This window comes from Alligator mississippiensis, chromosome 1, assembly GCF_030867095.1.
Source record: "Alligator mississippiensis isolate rAllMis1 chromosome 1, rAllMis1, whole genome shotgun sequence".
In the NCBI taxonomy this organism is placed as follows: domain Eukaryota; kingdom Metazoa; phylum Chordata; order Crocodylia; family Alligatoridae; genus Alligator; species Alligator mississippiensis.
Window position 1 is genome coordinate 396,594,688 of NC_081824.1, and position 23,877 is coordinate 396,618,564.

A 23,877-nucleotide genomic window follows, 5' to 3' on the forward strand; every position below is an offset into this window, starting at 1 on the left:
TAATTCATGACTGTGTGAATAACCATGTATGCCTTCAGATGCTATTAAAGCTAGGAACATGAATTATTTGGTTCAAGCTCTTTAGATTCAATAACTGTCAGCCTGTCTGGCTGCAATAAGACTTCTGGATCTATATGTGGGGTCTCAGTTCTAATAGAGGACCCAGGAAAGCAGTGATTGTATTCCCCTCTCTTCAGGGATTAGGCAATCCTTTGGGATCTGAATGTTCCAGGATTTTTTAATACATTTTTGTTACTGTTTTTGGATTTTAAGGATAAATAGAAAGGGGAATCAGTCTGTTCTTTAGTCATTTTACCTAATCAGGCCTCATAGCTAGTATGTATTTCGTAAAACATACTGCAATTCAAGAAGGCATGACAACCCATTTGATTGAAACTTGGGGAGTCTCTACTACATTTTTGAGAAACATCTGAAATGTGTAAAGCTGCCAAATGGAGCTCTATTCCCATTTTTTTGCTGATTAGCATTCTCTTGGTTTAGAAGCTAAAGCCCATGTTCTTCTGGAGCCTGCTTATTTATATGTAGTCTTCAGCCTTCCTTCACCAAGCAATTTTCTGTGCTAGTCAGTCTCCCAAATGTGTTTTTTCTGAAGCAAATCTCAGTGGGGATCAGCAGGTTTTTCATCTGGAATTCTTTCAGTATGCTGCCTCTGCAGAATCCTTCTTATCCACCATTTTTAGAGTCTGTAGCTGGTATTTCATATATTGATAGTAAAAAGGACCTAAGAGTGATTGGGGCAACAGTCTCTTACGTAAACTTGTATAAAAGTGTCAGATCTGAGATGTGAAATACTTACAAACTCTCAACCTCAGCAGTCACAGCTTACTTGATGCCTGAAAGTCTCATGCTGCTGAAATATGTGCAGTTCAGAATACTGGCCCTTCAGAGACAGTGTGCTAAAACAACTCCAGTTATAAGCCAATAACTTATACAATATATGACTTGAGAATCTTAGGCCTCATACAGACATTCAGTTTCTCTTGGGAGAGTTGCTGTTCCTACAGGAGAAACCACAAGTGCACCAGTGTTCGGATTTTTTTCTTCCAGTGTAACAATGGCCAATCTGGGAGAAAAATTACTTGGGAACAACCAGGGTTGAATCACTCCCAGGAGAGTTTCTTCTAGGACTGAATGTCTATACAGGCTGTTAAAAGTATAGTTTTGCAGCTCTAATTAATTAACATTCACAACAATGGTGAATTGTAGTATAAAATCCTGGAGGAAGTTTCTTTTAACCACTGTGACTTTTGATATAGGTGGACTTGTCCATAGTTTACCTGTATCAGGGCATGTTTTTCAAGTGCTATATTAACAAATCCAAAACCAAGAAAAATATGCATTGTTGCAGTCTTGGCTTCAGTAAAGCTACATGTGTTCTGGCAATATAGTGTAATTGTAATAGTCTGGAAGCTGAGGAGGAGGTTTGCTTTGTTTACTCTAATAAAGATGTTTTGCCCACAGCTATTCCATGGCAGCAGTAATGTCCAAGATCTGAGAACAACAGAAAAAGTATTTGGTCATTTTTTAAAAGTTTTTGTTATCTTTGCATAGAATACAGCAGCAAGAAAGTGTCATAACACCCTGTCCTGCCTTCTGCCTAACACTATATAACTAAGTATTTCCAGTATCTCAGGAATGATCCTAAGAATAATGAATTACTATCCATATCTTCAGGTGATGCTAAGCCCCTTTAAAATTCCTTCCCATCTCCTCACCTCTTTCACTTGACCTCTTTTTCTCTCCCTAGCAGTTTTGCAGTGGAATCCAGCTGAGCATAAGCCCAATTGATATCTATCTCAATTGATTAACTGTCTAGCAGATTTGATTTGGAGAATAGATACCCAAGAGGACTGCAATTCATTAGTGGTTGTCCACATGTGATTAGGAGCTGTGGGTGGGATTACCCCCTCCTTTAATTGATCCAATTTCATATTCCTCGTGGTCATTAAGCATGTTAATGGCAACTTAGCACCTGCATTAAGAAACCAACTTAACAACATCCTATAAATGACATTAAGTCAGCAGGAGCCAAATTTACAGGAAAAAATTGACATGATTGCTTCTGTAATGTTACTGCAGGAGGGATATGAAGTAATAAAATGTTGCAATTGTTTAATCCATCACAATCAAGCAGTCATCATTTGATGATAACATGATTGTTATATTATTACTGCTCTTTGTTACTGATTGCCCCCTTTCTACTCAAGAGCTTCATTCCTGTTTTATGTTAATAATGACACTTTCATACATTCTATTTTGCAAGGAAGTGCAACTTTCTTTCTTTCTTTTTTAAAATTTTTTTCCCTAAAAAGCATACCATATGCAAATAGCAGTGTATGTTAGTGGCAGGTAAAACCAAAAAGTCTCTGTATGCTTTTAGGAAATCTGTCGAATTTATGTGGGATATTTTAGTTAAGAAATATGTTGTAAATCAGCTGAAAGGAAGCTCTGTCTCTAATGTGCAAAATATTTTCAGCGCTTCCTAATTCTTGCTGGCTTTGAAATAATGTAAGAATTAATTAGGATTGCTGGAGTATCTTTTCTTTTCTTTTATTTGCTATTCTTTTCTTATTACCCTGAATTCTAGAGTCTTTGGAATATATCCAGTGAAGAACTTAAGCTTTGAACAGGGCACTAAGGGTCAGATTATATTCCATTTATTAAATGAATAAATGTATTTAATGGCCTAAGTGGAATTTTATTCCACGCTGTTCAAATCCCTGAAAGAATGTTAATGTAAAGAATGGGTAGGTCCTTTTCCCCTCCCTACTTTTTTGTAACTTAATTTTAAAGATCAGGTGATGGTGTTACAAAAATAGATGCAATATGGATATGAATCAAATGGAGGCACTTAAGTTGATTTAGATACCCAATAGGTGGAGTAGAACTTGGCTCTACATGTTGAAGCCCAAATGAATTGCAAAAATCCCTGCTCAGCCACTGCTGAAACATGGTGACTCCTACAATAGATCCCTTACTTTTCTGACTGTAAATTTCCATATGTATGGAAAGTCGCTCCTCTGTATGTGCTCAAAATTCTTCCAGAGCAACTCAGGAACCTAGCACCTGATTGAGAGACAGAAATGAGGTGCATAAATTCTTTGAGAGGGTTAATGTTGGTGGCATTTTCAGGGCATGCTTAACACATACCTATAGATTCATGCTCCTTTCAACATAGAGATAATCTAAGACAGCTGTAGCTTATGACAACTGAGGTGGTGGCAATATTCCATGAAACTCTGGAGGGAAATCAAAATGGCATTGCGTTTTTGGAAAATTGTACTTGAAGGGATCCCACTGAGCTCCCAGTCATGGATAACAGAAAGAATCAGAGTGTCAGAGAACAACATATACTCCTGTGAATGCAGGCCTGGTGTGGGGATAGAAATAGTGAGGAAAGAACACAGTACTTTAGACCAGTCCTTTGAACCAGGATCTTTTTTCCAAGTATGTGTTTTTATAGTACCAAGCATAGTTGAGATATAAACTTTTTGGTCCTTGGGTTAGGGTATTATCGCTGTTATATAAAATATAAGAATTAAATGTGCTTCAACATAGTTTGAATAACTGCTAGTTCTTTGAAACAATACTGTTCAAATATATTTAGTTATTTTATTAGCATTAAAATAAATTTATTAACATTAACAATATTTGCTTACATATATTGTTCATTGAATCTGCACTATCTGGGTACCTCCAGATGAACACACATGTGCATTTCCTCAGGGACAAATAGCAGCACATAGTTGTGCCACTGTTACTTGTCCCCAGGGAACACCTGTACATGCATACTCTGGTGCACAGCAGGTTGCCCTGGGTGGGGTAGGGGCATCTGTGGCCAGCACTTGAGCTGGCCCCAGAAGCCTTACTTGGAGTCCTGGGGGCCTTCTGGGACTCTGGTGGTAGTGATCCAGGTGTGCGGAGTCTGGCCAGTAGCCGGAGTGTAGATCTGGCTGGCCAGGCTCTGGTTTTGGGCCATCCCGCTTTTTGCCACTGTGGATTTTTTTGACACTGGGATTTTCTGGTGTCAAAAACCCCTGCCACTCTACAGATTAGTAGTGCAGTGAGGGCTTGCACATGCAGCACATGCAGTTTCTTTTCCAGTGCCACAGAGGGGTCTGCAGTGCCGCAAACCACACGTGTGTGCTGAGCTGGACACGCCCTCTGATAGTATTAATGGGATTTGTTCAAAAGTAAGTAAAACATGATTTTACTAATATTATTCATTGTCCCTCATAATAAAGCACCATCATTTTATATATTTCAGCCATATATATATATATATATATATATATATATATATATATATATATATATTTGTTCTACTGCAACATTTCTATCTATCTATCTATCTATCTATCTATCTATCTATCTATCTATCTATTGCAGTAGAACAAAACTGTTGTGATGTACACTGAAGTCTCTGGATGTTAATGAAACAAAAAAAAATATTGGAACCATCTGTAAAACCCACTGTACATGGTTCCAAGTGTTTTGTATTTCTGTGGGGGGTTTTTAGGAAAAGCATAAGAAGTTGAAATCATTTCTCTGGAGAGAGGGACAAATACCAATTTTAGGGGAATGATGAGATCATGAACCTGGGTTACAGTGATTAGGCCTCATGGTGGAGATTGTGCTTCAGTGTAGAGAGAGAGAGAGAGAGAGACAGAGAGGAAAACTGAATGACAGGTCAGTAAAGTTGTAAGCTTTCATAAAATCTGAGGAACTGGCTAAGTAAAGCTCGCCAAAATGTCTGTTTTGGTCCCTAGCCTCTTTTCTTGATTTTCTTATTCTCTTCTTGCAACAGACTTAGTGGCAGAAATAATTTATAATTACCTAACTTGCTATCCTAGCCTTTAGGAATGCTTAAACTTGGTGAAATGTTTCATTACAAATTTCCTAGTTATCACTTTCTTCCTTGATGGCATTCCTGTGGGGGAAAATAGTCATTATTAACAGACTAATAAATACCTAGGTTGTAAATATAAATAATGAAGATTGTGTAGACAACTATTAGATATGGAGTGGATCATTTAATTCTCCATTAACTCCTTAGACTGAGTGTTCCATTATCTCAACAAATGCATGCTTTATTAGTAAATTTGGTTAATGCTTATATTCCTAAAAGAGTATCAAAACAGCTATAAAGCTAAATAAACAAAGGCCTGTGAGAACTGATTTCAAATGAGAAAGTTATTATCACAGATTAGCCAGATTCTCAGTTGGTGTAAATTCCCGCAGCTACACAGAAGTCAATGGAAATAGGCCAGTTTACATCAGGTAAGGTTCTACCCTTACTATTATCTAGCAGAACTTACCTGTCCTGTTTTGGCATCCAATTTTAAGACTGGGTCTACAGTTAGCTATAGCCTTAGAGCACAGAAGTCCTCCTGTGAATAACTCCAATTAGAATTCTGTTGCTGCAATGAAAATGGAAAACGTCGTCTATGCTCAGAACTCAGAACTTCACCGTTGTAATTAGAACTAGTATTAGTATTTTTCTGTAAGTACAAATAAATACTGGTGAATACATAATGGCTTTAGTTGATACGAGTGAGTGGATTTTTTTTCTTTGGGGAAAATGTTTTTTTTTCTTAATAAGCTATTCAAAGGGCACTAAGATTGCATTGGTTCCTAAGAAATTCATAGAATATATGGGAAGCAGGGCCTGTTTAAGACTGTCATAAATAAGTGCAACACTTTTATTTGTATGGTACTGTGTTTATATTATTAAATATACGTGCACATGTGTATGTATGTAAATGTAGTATATATGACTACTGAATGTTTTATGATTCTTATTAACTGGAAGAGTCTTACCTACATACTACTCATATTAAGCAAACGTAATTTCACAGAAATTAAAATCTAGTGAAATGCAGAAATCAGATGCATATGTACAAAATAAATTAGATTCGACCGTCTCAGAGCAGTTTTCAAGCATTCCTCTGCCCATTTTTGTATAAAAATACAGGATTAGCTATACAAAGGAGCTCAGGCTGATTAGGATAATCAGGAAGTAGAGCTGGAAGGGACCTCATGGGCATGTTGCAATGAGTACACAAGTGCAGGGGCTCACATTTCCTGTGGGACAAATATCAGGAGCATTTATTTGTGGGTGAGGTAGGGGAGGCTGGGGTTAGCATCCGAGATTCTGAGGACCTTCTAGGGCCGCAGTGGCACCAAGGGATCTCCCAGGATCTCACTATGTCCAAAGAACCTGGTGGCAAAGAGGTACACATGCACGTGGTTTGTGGCACCTCAAAATGCTTTGACATATCAAAAACCGCATGTGCATGTTCATCAGGAAACACAGTCCAGCCCCTTTAAGGCAGGATCAAGGCAGGATCATCCCTGACTAAACTATCCCAGTTGAGTGTCTGTCTAACCTGTTCTTGAACATTTCAAGGCATGAAGATTCTATAACTTCTTTAGTTAACATTTTTCCATGCTAAACCACCCTCATAGTTAGAAAGCTCTTCCTAATTCCCAACCTAAATTTTCTTTGCTTCAGTTTGAGGCAAAAAATAAACTTTACCTTTGTGTGCCAGGCCCCTGGTACCTCAGTCATGAACATGTTCTGATGTGTATAGATGCATAAACATTGATCAGAGAGCAGCCTGGACCCTGGATCTCTCAGTATAGTCAGTCTTACTCTGTTCAGGCTCAATAGGTATTTTATATGAAATGCAGCAGCTCTGTATTCAGAATCCTGGTCCAGATCAGGTAAGTGACATAACTCTGGGCTACTGGACTTAAAGGGAATATTCTATTTCAGGGGCAGCAATGATTTTGGGCAGAGTGCCAAAAACACTCGCAACCTCAAATAGTAAGATGTTGGTATGCCAGGGGTGGATACGAGAGAGCCACAAGGGATCAGATCCTTGTAGTGGCAGTGCAGCCCCGACTCCTTGCCTGGGGCACATGTGCCAAGTAAAATGCCTTTGTGTGCCATGCTCTGGCACACATGCTGGAGTTTGCTCACCCCTATTCTATTCTGTTCTATTCTATTAATTACTTTTTTTTTTCATGAGAAAGGACTTATATGTGTTAGGCACCTGCATTCTGGGATAAGGGCCAATGGTATGAATCTTGCACAGAGGGATGCTAAGTCTCTGAAAAGAGTAGGTCTTAAGTCCTTCCCCTTAACAGTTCTTAAGTGTTTCCCCACTCAGCTTGTTGGGTTTTCTGAATTCGAATCTTACCATACATAATATAGGGTGCTTCTAATTTCCAGGCTAAATTTGTACACAATCAATTCATACCTGTTTGTTTTCATACTGATATTTTCCTTTTCCTATTGAATGGCAGCACTTCTAAGCATTAAGCTTGCTAAGAGTTTTAAGAGTTAAGCAGTGCTAAGCTCACCTCCACTTTGTAGTTTTAACCCATGCTTGTTTAAATTAATGCACAAGAGTAGTAAAGCTGGAATTCAAATTTGGGAAAACATATTTCCTTTAAGCAGAAAACCTAAGGACTCCTGTACAGATGCAGGGAGGCTGCTCTGACATGCTATACTTACAGCGTGTTGGAGCAGATTCACTTAACTGAGTCTGCTGGAGCATGGTAATTACTACACTCCAGCAGACTCCAGCATCACTTGTATCAGCGTCCCTATGTTGAAAAATGAGGCAGGGCACTTTAAACTAAAGCTGGTTCATTGAGCTTTAGCTCAAATCACCCCATCACCATTTTTCAGTGCAGGGACACTGATACATGTGGCATTCCAGGTGCTTTTAATTAGTGTGGCTGTCAGAGCTGTGCTAATTAAAGTGCCTTCCCCACCTCCTGAAGCACATCTATAAATACCGTGTGAGTCTAGGAAATCACCACCAAACACTACAACACCCTTAAAACCCACAAATCTCCATAAAACCTCCTTTCATTTTTAGCATTAAACTGCTCAAAATGCATATATTCAGTTTCTCAGGACCACATTCAAAGTTAACTCTAACTTCAGGAAAACCAATATATTTCTGACAGACTTTTACGTTAAAAGTCTGCTGCTACCATCTTTAAGCATATTAGGTCTGAACAAAACATAATCCAGGTTAGTCCCCCCCACTACTTTGTTGTCTTAGGGCATGTCTACACATGCAGATTTAAGGCACGTTAGCCATTTTAAGGCATATTAGAGACATGGGCCTACATGTGAACACCCTTAATGTGCCTTAAAAATGGTGATTTTAGGATATTCATGCCTAAATTTGATACTTGCAAAAGCAGTATGCCTGTGCAAAGAGGCTAATATTCACTTCGGATTTGGATTTGGCTGATACGGGGGACAGTGATCTGATTCGGTGATTCGAATCACAGTCATGAATCAATTTGATTGAATCTGATTTGGAGATTCGGCTGCTGCCGAGTCAACCAAATCTCCAAATCACACAGACCCTATCCCCTGCCCACTCTCAATGGCTGCCCCGCCCACCCCAGCTCTGGGCTTCTTGAAAAAAAAAAGCCCTGACTCACCAGATGCTGCCGGGTGGGGGGGACAATCCCTGCTGCCCTCCACTGCCACATGCTACATGGGGGGAGGGGCTGGGGGAGCAGGCAGGTGATGGAGCCAGGCAGGGGTCTTCCCATGATTCCCCCCCTCCTCCATCCCCCCCTCCCTTGGCTCTTACTTACCAGCTCGGAGTCTAGCTCCTTGCTGTAGTAGGCAGGGACTGCCTGAATCTCCGAAGTTCTACAGATCTTTTCCAAATTGATTTGGAGAGCTTCAAATCAATTTGGATCTTTTAATTGCTCCCCATTTTGATTCAGATTCAGAGATTCGGCCACCAAATCAGGCCGAATCTCCTGTGAATCAAATCAGCACCTGAAGCTTCACACAGACCTAAAAAACAAGTATCAAATTTAGGCACTAGTAGCTAAAGTGCCTTAACATATGTGTAGATGTGCTAAGGTGCATTATGTTGACTGACCTGGAACTGACTTTAGTCTCAAGTTGATCCACTAAGGTGGTGGCCTTAGCGCATGCAGACATGCAGTGATTAATTGAGTTTGCTCCAAAGTGGCAGATCTCCAGTGTATCACGGGACAAAAAAGTATGTGTATAAATGCCTATAGAGTTCTGGTGCATGTAAAAGCACATGTAGACATGCCCTCAGTGTACCAAGTCTTTACTGTATTAAATCTAGCACATATTTATGTTGCCTTAATACTGTTTTGACTAAAATCAGTAAGACTGGGATCAGGCCTTACATACACAATGTGAGAATAGGGCAGCAGTTTTTCTGAGTTCAGATGAAGATTGATACTTACTGGCTGCATCTACATCAGTAGCAGACTCTGCAGTACTTACTGTGCAGTCATTTAGTACTTGCTTAACCAAATACTAAATGACTGCACAGTAACTGTTGTTACTGTGCACTAATATCCTCACACAGTTTTTTTCTGATGTTGCTGTGCAGTAGCAATGAGCTACTGCACAGTAGCTCATTACCAGGGATCCAGGTTTTCTCCGTTAAAAGAATCCATGATAATCAGATTAAAAAAGTGACCCAAAATCCACATTTTTCTGTGATTAAAATGAAGCACCACTTATACACACACACACACACACACACACACATATATATGTGGTGCTTCATTTTAATCATAAAAAATGTGGATTTTGGGTTACTTTCTTTATCTGACAATTGAGGATTTTTTATCAGAGAAAACCAGGATCCCTGTTCATTACTACTTGCGCAGTAGTGTTGCATCACAGTTAGTGCCTGCTAACTCTGCTGCACAGTAGCGTCTCATGTAGACACGGCCACTGTATATCATATGAAAGGTTACATAATCACTTTTATGATACTGTACTTGGGATGGTTACATGATGTAGAGGGATTGCATTTTGTTACATTTGTTATCATTTCTGCCATCTGAGCTACTTTAGCAATTAAGTTTTAGATCCACTGATATAAATTCCCAAGAATCTGTAAGACATACAATTTTTGTCTTTACTTGCTAGGCAGTTAAAATGTAAATAGGTTACTGAAACAGAGTTCTCAACACTATCATAAAACCATATGTACCTTCTTTTCTACAAAACAGCCATCCTTCTTTTTTAAAAGAAAAAAAAAAAGTTCTTATGGTCTTGTGGAGACATGAGATATTTTTTATCATTATAGGCCTGCTTAAGCAAACCACTAGTTGCAGGTGCTAGTATTCTATGGCTAGGGACAGAAGTTACACATAAACTGGTTTAAGTGATCAGAAACAGGTTTAAACCTGTAACAGAACAGAAGCTCAGTGCACATCAACTAGTTTCAAAATGGCTGAAACTGGTTTAAGATAAACCTGGTTGACTGTAGTATCAGACTTAACTGATTTGAGTCAAACTGGTTTATGGAACTTCTGGTTTAAGTTAAATCACAGTCCCCCAGCATCCCAGCCTGATTTCCTGACCTGGGATGCTTTCCTGACCTGGGATGGGCTGTGCTGTCTGTTCCAGGGAGCAGGGCTAGCCCTGCTCCTGTGCTCCATAGCTGGAGCAGTGAGGGCTGGCTGACAAGGGAGGGGGGTGGGGCGGGAGGCCAGCTGGGGATGCAGCCCAGTCTTCAGGGGGTGGGGACTGCACCTTCCAGTCAAATCCAGGTTGGGGTCTGGGGCCAGGGAGAGGGAGTTTTGGGCAGGTGGGGGTTGCAGGGAGCCACAAAGGAGTCTGGGATGCCAGAGGACAGTGATCTAATTTGAATTGATAGGGGAACTAGTACAGATGTTTGATTCACTGGTCTAACATAAATCGATTCAGTTTGAGACACATTGATCTAGGTCTATCTTAGACCGGGTTCCACCATTTTTAGACCAGTCTATGTGCACCAAACTTCTGTATAGTTACAGGTTTAGATCACTTTCCGATCAAATAGATCAGTGTAAGTGTAATTTCTGTATCTGGCCTTTGAGCACATTGGTTCCGATTTACAGCGATGAGAATCAGTTAACAAAGGACTGATTTTTCTGGCCTGCAGAATGTCATTATCTGTAGGCTTTTAATCTCAGCGGGAAATATTACAATTAACCTCTTCCATTGCATTAAGGGAAGTTGTTTCTCTTTACAATCCTACTCAGACAAATCTATCCTAACTTAGGCAAAATGGTATATGTGTATCACAAATGTATGCACACAGATGCATGTTTATCAGTATTATATCAGGAAATGTTACAAACTGATATGATACCTATACAGAGATCATATCAGTTTGTGATATACATGTATCATATTACTTTGTGACATTCTGTGATATAATACTGGCAATTGATAGAAAAGGTTACATTAATTGAAGTATATACACTTCTCTGTTTATATAAGCCTAATGCTTATATAGGCTTAATGCTAACCCACATTTTTAAATATAAATGCTTGTTAGATGTAGTGATCATCTGAAAAAAGTATTGAGAGTATGGACACAATTCATTGTGGCTGCCACAGAAACTAGTGATGTAGCTGTAGAAGCTGAGACTATAAGAACTGTGACAGTAATTAATTTCCCATTAAAACACTTATCCCATCTAACACATTCCATAGAAATATTAGATATTCTTCAGGAGTCTGAAAATAGGTTCTCCCAGTTGACTGAAAAGAAGATATACAGGGACAAAAATGCTCCAGAGTGAACCGATTGTGGGTAAAATAGTGTTTTTATGTCCTCGTAGAAAAAACACTATGGGCTGGTATTTCAAGAGGTACTTAGAAATTAGAGTTCACCTAACTCTGTACTAAAGAGTGGTGTCTATCTCTGCTCATAATTCATAACCATGGATCTCTCCTGAAGTAGGTGCCTAAGCAGTCAATTTTTTTTTTCACAGTGAAGGGTTGTATAATGGTGTGAGTGCTCCTACTCTTTTATTTCAGAAAGTAGATACTAACCAGGAAGTTAGGAGAGCCTACTTCAAGTCCCATCTCTGCCCAAATAAACTTGAACCCACAGTGCCTTCACCATGAAGCTATTAGGTAGACCTGTTTGGGAGTATCTCAACTTCTCCTATAGAAGCTTTTTAATTTTGCATAAAAATAAATATTCAGTGAAGTAGGCAGTGGAACCCAGGTCTCACCCTGTCTACTGAGTGACTTAACCAGTAGCATAAGTAGCAGTGGGTGAGGGAGGCACCAGGCCCAAGCCTTGACTAAGGGGAAATGCCAGAACAGAGGCACCGGGAGACCATAATGGAGGCAAGAGAACTCATGTTTGTAGCAGTTGTAGGATCTGGTCAGGTGGAATGTGGGGAGATGACCAGCAGCCATCAGGTTACACCTTTTTTCTGGTCTGCAGCTGCCACCAAATTAAGTGTTTTTTAGTGTTGCTCAGTATGGGATTTCCAGAGGGCTGTTGGAAGGACTGAAGCTAATCTTCCTGAGTGTTAGACAACTTTCCTCACTCCATGTGGCCACAGCCTGTAGCTGCTGGACCCTCAGCCCCCTGCCACATCCCCCCCATCCCCCCTTGGCTGCTGGACATGTCCCCCTGTTCTGTGCCACTGAAGCCAGTAGTTGGTGGCCACATCTTCCCACAGCAGCAGCTATTTTGTACTGATACATGGTGCATAACCTACCTGGTATGTCTCTGAGCCTAGCCACTAAGTTATAGAGTAATTTTCTTTATTTCTTCTCCTGGTCTCATTGATTATGTAATACAAAGTTGAACTATTTCCATTGGAGAGATTGGAAGAATCCTTCTTTCCTAGTTGCTGGAGAACTCTGATAAATGATGTGAGTTTCAGTCATCATAGGAAGAGAATTATAGTTCTGAAGATACTTCCCAGATGGGGCCCTACAGTCAAGACAGGCAGGGGAAAGTTTATTTGTGAATACTGATTGGCTAATAGAACCATAGGCTTAGAGGTACTTTAGGTTAGGTAGCACTGGGTGTGTCATCATACATTTGATCTGGGATTAGTTTACTTGTAAGTAAACTTCTCAAGCATAAACAGTCCTGGACAGGCATATACACATGCAGAAAAGTGGGAGCAGATCTGCTGCTAATGGCAGTAAACTGCTCTGGCTTCCTGGGGCCCCACAATGGTAAGCATCTTCCCCACAGGGGAAGCTCTATGATCCACCTGGGTGCTAGCCCAGGGGTTAGCTGGGAGCAACAGACTAGAAGACTCCTGGCTGGGGCTGGCACATTACACCCTGCCCCCAGGGGCTGCCTGCTGCCAGGGTAAGGACAATGTACCCTTGCCCCAGCAGCAGGGAGATACTGGCTCAGACTCCCCAGTCAGGGGGAGGGGATTTGGAAATATCTACAGGTGAGGGACAGGTCCCAGTCCCCTGTCCTGATCCATCAGTGGGGCAGCTAGCAGCGAGCTTGCTGCTAGCTCCTGCACCGACAGATCAGGGGAGGGGGCTGGGACTTTCCCTACCCTTGCAGCTCTTTCCAAGCCCCGTGCCCTGATTGCTCAATTGGCACATGGGGCTAGGACCTGCCCCTGACCAGGGTAGTTCCCAGCTCGCATGAAGGGCGGAGGCTGGGGATCCTGTTCCTGGCTCAGCTCCAACAGGCACCCCAGCCTATTCCTCACTCAGCTCTGTGCTCACAGAGCTGAGTGGGGAACAGGGTCCCCAGCCCATGGCAGCAGGGAGCTCCCAGTGCAGCTGTGCACCATTGGGCCTGCACTTGGAGACCCTTATCTCCCTGCCTGAGCTCTGTAGTCATGGGGCTTGGGCTGGGAGACAATTATCTCCCAGCACCCACTCTGCAGTTATAGGGTTGGTGCTGGGAGATCAGGATCTGCCAGGACAAACCCTGTGGCTGTGGATCTGGCACTGGGAGATAAGGATCTCCCAGCCCTCTGCTTCCCAATCATGATGGCAGAGCAGGGAGTTTGGAGCTCCCTGATTCCCGGGGCAGGGCGACATAGTCTCTGCCTGGGTTCTGGTGGCGGAACCTGCCCTGGCAGCAGGCAGCTCCTGGCAAGAGGGAGCAATCCCCCACCATCTGGTGGACAGTTGACCAGGAGCAGATTTGCTCCCAGTCAAGCATCTACATGATTGCTACTGTGCTGTTACTAATAAAAAGTAAATGTGCTGCTTGCACTTGTTCACAACTACTGAGGTTTACTGCATAATAAGAGTATGTACATGTAGACACACATGCTTACTATGCAGTAAGCTACACTACTGCACAGTTAAGTGTCTCATGTAGACATGCCCAATGGTACCTAAATTCTGGTTAAAGGAGCCTAAGTCCCCTCTAGACTTATGTTTATTTAGCTCATATTTTATTGTTATGCTACAGCACAGCTTTGTAACTATGGTGTGTGAGAAGCATCACAGTGAATACTCCTGTAGACTCTTGGACAAATGGCTCCCTGCAATGAAGGGACACTACTTCCAGTGCTATATTCCAAAACCGTTAATAGCTGTCATCAATCATATACCAGATTAAATGTGATCTCTTTTCTTAGCTACTAGGCCCCACCGTTGTCTTTATTTGTGTCAGGAGATCTCTTTGTTTCTCTATTCCCTTCTCTCTTACCCAGGTTCCATATTCTTTCCCCATAATAAGGGTTAGTATGCTTTCCCCCACATCAGGGGTTTAATGCTTGCAGTTTGAGCAATTTCTTTCCTAAAGCTTTTCCATTTACAATAAAGTACACAGACTAGAAAACATAAACCACCAATAACTGTCACTACCTAGAAAGTTAAAATGAAATTCTAGTTTTTACAGTCCCTCAAGATTTGCTATGCCAAAGGTTGAGATTTCTCTGAGGTTCTTGTTATACCCAATAACCTCTACTTCTATGGATGAAACTATATGGTGTCTTCTGATTGTTCACTTTATGTGGTAGTATTCTGCTTACTCAAGGGTTTTGCCCCTGATTTTAACATTTTCTCTTGCTCTGTTATTTTAGAGATGTACTTACTTCTTGCTAACTGGACTAATTAAAGTGAAAGGCAGTTGTTCATTTAAAAAAAAAACAACTTTCTGTGAAAACATGTATGAGTAGGGGAAAAGCCACCATTTTTTGTTAATAATACTGCAGAATAAACCCATGGTTAATTCCTTATTTACACAAACTGAGGACTTTTATATCCATGTTTGGCGACCTTGAAGCTGTATTGTGTTCAGTGCCCTTTTTATAACCTTAATTACTAGGGAATACAGAGATTTAAAGAAAGACTAACATTTCACTTTAACATCCACAATAATCTATTATAAAGCCAGCTAAGCCAGTCCCCAAATACAGAGAAATGTTATTACATGCTCAGCTAGCTGTCAAGGGGCCATGAGTCAGTGGCTTACAGTTATCAAAAGTAACAAGGTTGTTCAGAATTTCCTCCAACAAAGCCAGCCAGCTTATGGAGGGATTAAGCTCTCTTTGATTAGAACAACTGGAACACATCCTGCCCTTTTAATTAGCATTCCCTTTTGCTTGGTTTAGGCTGGTAATTTGACACTCACACTAGCCAATGCAAGAAAAGATTTGGTATTTTTGGCCTACTCTTGAGTATTAGAGCAACAGTATATTAGTCTGCACTAGCTAAAATGTGAACAATCTTACAATTCATGTTCAAAGACCTGTAAAATCCCAAGGGCACTATGTCAATAGACGCAGTGTAATAATATCCCAATATAATGTGTGGCAGGAGACTTTCTGAGCCTTTAGGCACAGTATATTGCCTTGAGGCCATACTCTTTTTTGCCTTATGTCCTAGAGTACAAAAAAGTTTCATGTCAGTTTTATTGATATTTTGCAGGTTTACATTTTAATTCATACCTTAAGGCAAATCAGTCATAGAGACCTCTATTTGCACTGGTGAAGCAATAAGTGAAAAGTGTGCTAGAAAAATAAACTGCCTGATATAAAAATAGAATGGATGGAATGATCATTTGTGATATGCTGACAAAAGAGAGAGGAGAGAACGGTTTGTTATGACAAAATCACTGGTAACTTGGCTACATACACCTGATTTTTGTTTTAGTATTTTGCTAAATACACAGGAAATGGACAGCAGATCACGATTTGTATTGAGAATGCTAAGGAAACTACAGGAGATGCCCACTTCATTTAAGAATATGAATCTTAGAATATTAGTGTTCCAGCAATAATGCTTTCTCCTTGAAAGGAGAGGCTTCTTATATATTTTTAGTTTACATAGATGCTTTGGAAGACAGATTGTCTGTAGTTTCCATTATTCTAAGGCTGTTAAATTTGAGATGATGGAGGCAAGGTGCTCTACTCACTTCAAAGTTATAACCTCATTGGATTATACAGCTGCCAGTAATTTTCCTTCCATTGCTATCCTTTCATCCTCTGTTCAATTAAAAGCTGCTTGAAGTAGCACCACAACATGCTTCTGCTCACTGTCTCTTGTTGTAAACTGATTTGTTGTCCTAGCCATCCATCCTACTACTACTGTATGATGGTATTCAGTTTACTGTAAAGGATCTTTTTCATATTCATAAGGACTTTCTCATATTGGACATACAAAAAGAACTCACAGAAAAAGTGTCTTGGAAAAATCCACAATTTTAGTCATGATTTGTTTTTCTTTTGTGTCATGTGACATATATAGCTGAGCTGCTGATTACAGGATCTGGCTAGTTTCCAGAAAAGAGAGTGTATGCCATCTAATATGGCATTCAAGATTCACATCTGTAAAATAATACTCTTATGTACATTCAACTTTTTTTGAACTTTCTCCATAGCTCCATCCCACCCCAAAACTTCTGAAAGTATCATTAGATTTGCTGAGACAATAGTTTGTGAGCACAGGGTTTGGCAATATATTACTCATAGAAATAAATGGATGGACTCAATTTAATTCAGTACAATCAGTGACTACTTTATTCACTATAGCAGCAATTCTTAAATTGGAGAGCCTGAAGATAATTCTGTATTAGTTATAAGTGGTGGATTACTCGGTAGATGATGAGTGCCTCATGGTAATCATTAATATTGTACTTGAAAGAAACGATTGACAAAAAAATAATGAATTTTTAGAATGTAAGAAAATTAGGGCATGGTCTGTATCTTTGTTTGATTAAAAAAAAATAAACACAGTGTTTTCCAGCGTTAGTTATTATCATCCTTTAAATTTTGTGGATTTCAAATGACTAAAAATAAGTTTACATCAGTGAAGATCAGTTTATTCCTAGAATATTTGTATGTGTTGGAGCACGTTTGTAAGTGAGTGTGGAGTACCGCCATGATGGTGGGAATGGAGAGGACAGAGCGGGGTGGGGGGCAAGGCCAGTAGCGCTAGCCTCACTCCCCCACTCCATCCCCACTGTCATGGCAGTGCTCTGCCACCTCCGAGGAGCAAGGCTCAGGCGAGGCCAGCAGCACTAGAGGTGGCAGCAGCATGGGGCACTGGTGAAGAGGGATGGAGGGGATGGTGGGGCAAGATCCCCGCTCCCACTCCTGGGAGGTGGCGGTGCTCTGTCCCTGCCCCCACCTCATCATTCTTGATGGGCAATTGACTAGTATAGATATATTAGTGGTGTTTCATTTTAATCAAGGAAAAATGTGGATTTTGGGTTACTTTTTTTAAATCTGAAAATTGGGGATTCTTTTTTTAACCAGAGAAAACCAAAATCCCTTTTTATGAGACAGTCATATGTAGGGTGACCATATTATTTTTAATGAAATCTGGGACACTGTCCTCCCCCAGGCAGGAAGAGCTCTGCCTACACCAGCCTGCTCCCTGCCTCCAGCCACTGTTCAGGAGGAGCCAGGTTGGGCAGTGTGGGCAGGGTGGCTTCAATCCAGGACCTTTATTTCTGTTTTCAACAGCTAGCTGGGATGGTCTATGAAATCTGGGACTGTCCTGGCCAAACCGGTATGTATGGTCACCCTAGTCATAAGGGACAGTGGGATTTTGTCAGAAACCTTGCTGAAGCCCAAATACAATATACCAACAGCATTCCCTCCATCCACCTAAGTAGTTACTTTGTCAAAGGGGGAGCTCAGGTTTGTCTGAAATCACTTGTTTTAAGTAAGTTCAAGCTGGCTGGTCGACCAATCTTTCCTTCTCAAGTTGCTTGCAAATGGACTTCTTTATGATATGTTCCAGTAACTTCCTGGATACTGAAGTGAGGCTGTTTCTTGGGTTTCTTTTTTTGTCTTTATTAAAGAGGGGTACAATATAGGCCCTTTTGCAGTCCATTTGTACTTTGCCCACCTCTCATGACTTTAAGAATATCATTGCCAAGTGCTCTGAGATCTCCTTTGCCAATTCTTTCAGTACACTGGGATCAAATTCATTAGGCTTAGCTGACTTGAATTCATTCATATTCATTCAAACTCTCTGTTTCTTTTATCTCATCCTTCAGTTTTTCCCTTTCCTCGTCCAAATGACCGTTGTTATCTGTCTGTTTGCAGCCTAATATTTTGTGAACTCTGAGGCAAAGTAGTTTTTGAGTAGATCTGTCTTCTTTGCATCTTCTGTTAAGAGCTTGCCCTGGCTATTTAATAGTGGTGTCACTGTTTTCTTGGTCCTTTTTTTCTGGGCCACATATTTATAGAATTTCTTCTTACCCTTAACTTTCCTCATTTTTTACCCTTACCTTCCTGATTTTGTCCCTTACATATCTTGATATTTCCTGGTAATCAACTCTAGCATGGGAGTACAAACACTTCAGAGTGACAGAAAAATTCAAAGGAAACTGGAATTTGAAATTTTTCTTTTTTCACTCCCCTCTAATAATTAATATCTGTTTGGGGGCTTAATAAGATTGGAGAAGCCTATGTTGCATGTCTAAAAAATGTAACCAATCAAGTCTCAAGGATAACATTTTGAAAGAAAGAGAAGATATAGTCTGAAATATGTTTGTTGTGATAAGAAAAAAGTAAAATTCCACACCCTTGAGATAGAGCAATCTCTACCCATATGCTTAATTCCTGGTTTAGGAATGACAAGAGTTTCTGAGATTGTGATGAAAAGAGCCTTTTTTTGCCTGTCAACAATAAAATTCCATCTAATTATGTATACAGTATCACAAAAGGATCTTCCTATTTTTACAAAAAGATCATTTTTTGTTCAGGCCTAATAGTTTAATGCATATAAATAAGTCTGTTTTTGTTTTTTTTTTTTTAATTTGCCTCACTATATCATATTTTTCTGGATCTGTGTTTTGAGAAATTTAGTTATATTTTAATGTTTACCAGTTGGTTTCTCAATCCATCCTTTTTTTATTAGAATAAGTGAAAAGACTCGCTTTGAAAATCACCTTCCTCATCATTTCTGAGATACTTTTTCCAAAATGTGGATTTCTTGAAAGAAAATTGTAAGGAAACTAAATGTTCTAAGAAATGCAAATATGTTTCCCCCTTTAATAAGGCTGTTAAGACATTCAATGTTCCATGAAATAATATTTTTACATTGTGATACTAAGTGTAATACATCAATAACATGGAATTAAGGATACTTAATGGAACATACAAGATAAGCAAATTGTTTGGAAAAGATCAACATAGGAACAACCTGGAGAAGGGATAGCATTGATAGTGCTAAAATGGTAAAGATGATAAGCAATGACCTCTTCCTGAAAGAGGAAAACAACAAGAAAAAATATCCATTAAAATAGTCAGCATCCTAGAAGAGATAGTAATTAAGACAGAAAACTTGTTTTATAGTTTCTAAAACATTCTGATTATTTTATGTTTTTGCATTGTACACAGAGAAATATCTTGTGACTTCTCTTTCATGTATGGTATGAAAACCTAATAAAGAATTAATTATTAAAAATGCAAGAGCACATTTTTCTCATACTTTTATGAATAAAAATTAACTTTGATTTCATTTGAAAGCTGCATTTGTTAGATAAAAATAAAAAGTAGAGCTATACATTTAGTAAGCCAAATACCTCTAGGTAATTACTAGTACATCTTGCTTCTGTCACACACTCTGAGAGAGACTTCTTACCATGAGCAAAGGCATTTGTGAATATTATCAATGACCAACTAGTGATGAGCTCTTCTTGAAATTACTCTAGCTTCTGCTTAGCGGAGGTAAGACATGTAATTTTATTATAAACTAACAAAAGGGTATTTTCTTATTATGTATAAACCTATCTTAGCAGGATCCCACATACAAGAGGAAAGAGAATGCCAACTGATATCCAGAGATCGGGTTTTTCTTTGATAAAAAAAATCCCCAATTTTTGGATTAAAAAGGACCCCAAAATCCACATTTTTTTACATGGATATAGTGGTGTTTCATTTTGATCACAGAAAAATGTGGATTTTGGGGTCCTTTTTTTAATCCAAAAATTGGGGATTTATTTTTTTTTATCAGAGAAAACCAGGTTCCATGCTGATATCTTTATCCCTCTAATACAGGGGTAGGTAATGTTTTTTGGCTAGAGTACCGAAAAAACCACAATGTCTACCTTGGAAGGTGCTGGAGTGCCATTATGCCAGAAAAACAAAATGAGGGCGGGGGAGTACATAGTAGGACACATTATATATTAGTGTTATAAGGCCTCTGTCTATATATAATTAAATTATTGCTGTATGTAAAGTAAATACGGTTTTTTAAATACTTAAGAAGCTTAATTTAAAATTAAATTAAAATGCAGATCATACCAGTTTACTGTGATGCTTGCCTTTGTTTCTCCTTGCTGAGTTTTCCAATGTCTGGCTTGTATTTGGATACTTTAAGCTGCATGCAGGCTTCTGAGTGATCAGTTGTTAACTGGCTTCTAGAGGGACAGAGGACTGCCTTCATATGTGAAAATACCTGTTCACACAGGTATGTGGATCCAAATGCTGACAGCATTGCAAACACAATTTTCTTCAAACTGTTAAATTTCACTGGCAAGGATGTCTAGCAGGTCAGAATAGAGGCCCTATTACCTCTCTCAGTAGCTTCAAGTGCACTGCACAGATCTCTAAGCTTTGATGCCCACAATTCTGAGTTTTTTAACTCAATGAGATGCATTTTGAAATCCTCAACAGCCATCCACTGAAATACAGACAAAGCCAAGTCACTTTCATTTAAGTTTTTTGGTTTAATTAGAAAATAAAACATTGGGTCAAATTGCTGGAAATCTTCAAATCTGTCAGAAAATTCTATTCCAGTTCTTGCGTGTACATTCCAATCTCATTGACACTGACAGTGCAATGTGTTGGTAGCTCTTTAACATGTTGGAAGTAGTGGAAAGTCAAAGGTCAAATATCCCAAGAAAAAACTGCTAGTTTTGCAAGAAATGCCTTCCAGATTTCATAAAGATCCAGAACCGTTTACCCTGCACCCTGGAGATGGAGGATAAGTTTGTTTAGGTGAGTGGTGATGTCAGTTAGACATATGAGCTTACACAGCCATTTGTCACCATCCAGTTTGGGGTAGTTTTGTCCTTTTTCTGACAAAAAGGCCTTGATTGTATCAAAACAGTTTACACAGTGAATCAAAACCTTGCCACAACTTAAACACCAGACGGTGCTGTGAAGTGGAATGTCGTTATAAGCACTGTCCATCTCTTCTAACAGTGCTTGAAACTGTCTGTCAAAGCAGATTGAGCAACAAGGCAATTCACAATTCACACCACTGTATTCATCATATTACTAAACTCTGAATTAGAAACTTCAGCATGCAGGTTTTCTTGATGGATAATAGTGAAATGTGACTGTTGGGTGACTGATTTGATCTTCAAGTAACTTTACAAATCCCTTCTGTTTTCTGACTATGGCAGGAACACCGTTTGTTGTCACACAAAATATTTTTCTAATGTAGACTTCTCATTCTTCAAAATGGTTTACAAACATTTTCACCATATCTTCCCCCTTTGTTGTGCTATACAGGGGTTTTAGGCAACAAAGTTCCTCTTGGATTTCATCACAAGTACAATACCTTGCAACAACTGCCAAACTTGGAATGTCATTTATATCCATGCTCTCATCAAGTACAATGCTAAACACTGCTATGTCTTTTAATGCAGTTGTCTGCTTTTTGCTAATGTTTTCTGCCATTTCACTCAAGTGTCTCTCAACTGTTCTGGCAGAGACAGGCAGTTCTTTTATTCTAGATAGGACCACGTCTTTATTTGGCAAATCATTGAAAAAACTGCTGAGGAAAGCTTCTTTTATATATTTCCCATCTGTAAATGGCTTTCCATTTTTTGCAATGCACTGTGCAATTTTGTAACTTCCTTCTGTGGCTTGATTTTTACTTACATTTAAGTGTTTAAAAACACTGATTCACTTCTTGTATCCTGCTACTGCTTTTTTGATTGATTCAATTTTATCTGCTTTGTCAAGAAAGGTTTGCTTGTAATTCATTTGAAAATGTCATAGAACACTTGATGTGCAACAAACAACACTTTCACAACATAAAGCACAAACAGCATGGACCTTCTTTTGAACAAATTCAAATTTGTTTGTCCAAGAAGGCTGAAATGAACATGTATCTAACTTTGTTTTCTTAGAAGCTGACATTTTGTCAAATGTACCCTTCAACTTCAGGGAAAAAAAATAACAACAGACAGTGGCACTGGGCTCCTCCTGGGCTAGGTCCAATGGATGTGTTGGGCTCTTCCTGGGCTGGGGCTGTCAGTAGCACCAGGCTGGGATCAGGAAGGAATTTTATCTCATGGTCAGAATGGTATGGACTGCTGGAGTATTTGCCTTCTTTTGTAGCAAGCGACTTGGCCCTCTTCCTTGAATCTCTCTGTGTTTTAATAATCCTTGTATTGGCAGGACAGTGGGAGCACCCATCCCCTGGTGCCAGGCTGGGGCTGGGACCCAAGCTGGGCTGGGGTGCTTGGCAGTGCCTGGCTGGGGCTGGGGATGGCAGGGGCACTGGACTGGAGCCTGCACAGGGCTGAGGCCAGCAGTGGTGCCTGGCTGCAGCTGGGGCCATCAGAGGTGCCAGGATGGGGCTGGGACCCAAGCAGGGCTGGGGCCAGGATGGGGCTGGGTTCATCAGTGGTACTGGGAATGGAGCTACAGGTGGCACTAGGCTGGGGCTAGGGCAAGGGCCAGGGCCGGGGCTGTTGGCAGTGTGGAGCTGGGGCTGGGGTCTGCGTAGGGTGGGGCCATCAGCAGCACAGGGCTGGGGGTGGAACCAGGACCCGCTGGCAGTGTGGGGCTGAGGCTGGGGCCCATGCAGGGCCAGGGCCATCAGAAGTGCAGAGCTGGGGCCAGGGTCTGCACAGAGATGGGGCAGCTGGCAGTGCCAGGATGGGGCTGGACCCGGGGCCATCGGCAGTGCTGGGATGGGCCAGGGCCCATGCAGATCAACAGCCCTAGCCCTGCACAGGCCCCAGCCCCATCCCAGTGCTACTGATGGCCCTGGCCCTGCAAGGGCCCCAGCCCAGTGCAGCCACCAACCATTGGCAGTGCCAGGATGGGGCTAGTGGTGGCACTGGGCTGGGGTTGGGTCAGGGCCCACATTGGGCTGGGGCCAGCAGCAGTCCTGAGATGGGGCTGGGGCTGGTGGTAGTGCCTGGCTAGGGCCCTACCATGGTTGGGGCTGGCAGCACCACCAGCCCGGGGCCAGGACCAGGGCCCAGGCCCATGCAGGGCTGACACTGGCAGTGGTGCCCAAGTACAGCTGGGGCCATTGGAGGTGCTGGGATGGGAACGGGGCCATTGGCAGTTCTGCGCTCTTACCAGGCTGGAGTCAGCAGTGGCACAAGGTTCTTTCTGGCCTGGGGTAGGTGGCAGTGACAGGCTGTTCCCTGTGTGGGGACAGCCACATACTTCTGGATCTGCACACAGGTATGTGCACAGCTCTTCCTGCCTCTCAGGGCAGGAAGCAGTCTGCGTGCCAATCAAAATCATGCCACATGATGTCTTCGGCATGTGTGCCATATGTTGCTGACCCCTGCTCTAATACAATGATTCTCAACCAGGATACTGTGGCATCCTGGTTGCCTTGAGATCCTATCAAGGGAGTTGCAAAGTGCCATACAATGT

At 40.9% G+C, this 23,877-nt stretch overlaps 1 long non-coding RNA gene across 1 annotated transcript in view; it reads left to right on the forward strand.

Moving 5' to 3' along the window:
* Positions 1 to 4,105: 4,105 nt before the first annotated feature.
* LOC132248683 (uncharacterized) overlaps positions 4,106 to 23,877 on the forward strand; it is a 38,650-nt gene continuing 18,878 nt past the window's right edge. Inside the window, exon 1 of the long non-coding RNA XR_009460006.1 lies at positions 4,106 to 4,214. This is a non-coding gene — a long non-coding RNA (uncharacterized LOC132248683). The remainder of the gene's footprint in view (positions 4,215 to 23,877) is intronic.